Consider the following 2,565-nt stretch of genomic DNA (forward strand, 5'->3'; position numbering starts at 1 on the left):
AATAAGCGCTGAAAATGTCAACATTAGAAATATCATATAACTTTGGAAAAAAACATCAGAAAAAGCTCCCACAGCATTGACAAAATGTCGGAAAAAAAATTGTCGCAAAAAGCGATAATAATGTCGAAAAAGAATTTAACACAAGGGTTAAAAGAACACATTTTCCCTCCAATCGCGTCAAAAAGCGACGCTTGGTCAGGTGCTTTTGGTTTCCGATTGACAGTTAAAGTCTCCTCTAGCGTCGTAGTCAGCTCTTTGTCGGGACTCTTCTTGGCGTCACTGTGCTCGGGACTCGCAGCTCTCCCTTTGGTGTCTTATTTAGACGTGCTTGGTCGGGACGTATGCGTTTCAGTGACACACGGGACAATAACGAGAGAAGAACCCAGGTCTCCTGGGTTTAAGTCCTGTGTTGTTGGACCCGTCCACCACCCCAACCTGCCCCTTTTATGCGGATTCTCGGTCTTTCATACTTTTCGTTCCTGCTACCGCTCTTCCATCTGTCCATATTTTGATTTCCAAAAAAGAGGACACTCGGCCGGCCTCGAGGCACAAATTCAGGCTTGTCAGAGGTTGATGAACATGATTTATTATGCCTCAATGGTACAAAAATAACTCATGTAATAAAATAAAAACCTGTAACAACCTGAAACAAAATAATAGCTCTCTTTTCAAATAACTAAATAATTATGAAATACTGTATAAGACCTATTATGTGTCAGCTTCAACTAAGTATCTCTTAAAACCTTTTCAGTGTAATAAGATCAGGTTTCTTGGTGTCCATGTGAGCTTTAAGATCTCCGGCACCTTTATTAGACACTGAAACATATGTGCTAGCATAATATATAATAAAATACTATATATACAGTATATAAGACAGCCTCAGCCGCAGTGACGGTGCGCTCCATACAGACACTAAAGGTTGATGTTTACGTCGGTCCCTCCCGCTGAGCGCCACTGACCAAGCGTCAGGATTTTAAAGTTCTGTTTTTACAAACCACAACAACTAGTTAGGTTCAGAAAAAAAGATTGTGATGTGGATTAAAACACTCCCTGGACACAAACACACATTTCCTGTGTAAAAATCTTGTGTTTTTTCTCCCCGGCTTGAAAGCGCTGTGTTTCTGAGCCTAAACGCTGCATATACTGTCATTATTCTGCACAGCGAATGGAAAACATCTACGTGAAGATATAACAAGCAAAGTGGAGTGGAGAGGGCCTTCGTTTTGATGTCTAGTCAAAAATCATGCTGTGTATAGGCCACTTAAATCTAAGTTTAATTTCAATTTAATTTTTTTTACATGTCAAGTACTGTTCTTAACTCATTTAAAAACATATAACAAGTCCTTATGTGGTTGATGCTGTTACTCTACATAACAACCAGCCATATGATCTTTTACTTCCTAAAGATAGAGTCTCAATTAACACATTTTTATGGTCCTGTTTGACACCAGCTCGTGTGTGCGTGTGTGTGTGTGTGTGTGTGTGTGTGTGTCTGTGTGTGCGTCTGTGTGTGTGTGCGTACACATGTGCAGGCGTGTCTCTTCCTTGCCAGGTCAGTGGATTGCGTAACAGCTGCCGGTGGCTGTCGTCTGCACTACAGTGTGTTACATAAGACAATTTGATGTTCAGAGCTATAATCCTGCCTGTGCTGCCTGAGCGCTCCCCATCTGGGATTTCCAGCCCGTCCTGGTCCTGAGCCCTGCACTCTCCTCCCCTGAGTGCTGTTTCACGCAGACACTACTCCCACGTAGAGAGACAGGCCAGAGTGCACCCTTTGACCAACTCTTTGATCCACCACAGGGGGATGAAAGACCGGGACGGGGATGAGACACAGCAGCATCAGTGGCTCTCAACCTGGGGGGTCGGATCAGTTCTGTGGAGCGCCACGTGATTGGGGAGGAAAAATAAGAAATAACACATTTTAGACTGGGGAATGTTTTTTTTTACACTAATGTGTGGAATTTGGTACATTTCATGGTATATTTACAGCTACGCTTGTAAATCAGGAGGTCTTGGATCACAGAAAGGGTGCGGTTCCTGCGGGGGGGCTAGGTGCTAGGTGCTAGGTGCTAGCTGCTAAAAGCAAAACTGCTGTCTTTAAAGCAAGACATTATTTATTTAAATGCATTCATTCGAGCATACTGTGCAATATTTATTTATTTATTTTGTATTTAGTACCCAACCGTTTCATTACAGTGCAAAATGTGTCTATTTGTTTTATACTTATCTCCTTTCACACAATGTGTATTCAAGCCATTTTTATATTTGCATACAGTTGCTCTCCCGACTGCACCTGCCCCCCCCCCCTCTTTTTTTCTCTGCACTACCTACATTGTAAATTTTTTTTCTTAATTTTTGACTTTTGATGTTTTATATTCTTGTCTTATTCTTTTGTGTCAACACTGTAAATGGATTACTTCAATCTCATTGCACAGGTATTGTGCATAATGACAATAAAGGCATTCTATTCTATTTGCAAAAATCACTCAAAATCAGTGGGGGGAGGCATGTAGATACAGCTGTTTACGCCAGCGTGCTGCTTTTTCTGTAGCTGTCAATGGGGGG

Source organism: Etheostoma spectabile, chromosome 20 (assembly GCF_008692095.1).
Source record: "Etheostoma spectabile isolate EspeVRDwgs_2016 chromosome 20, UIUC_Espe_1.0, whole genome shotgun sequence".
In the NCBI taxonomy this organism is placed as follows: Eukaryota; Metazoa; Chordata; class Actinopteri; order Perciformes; family Percidae; genus Etheostoma; species Etheostoma spectabile.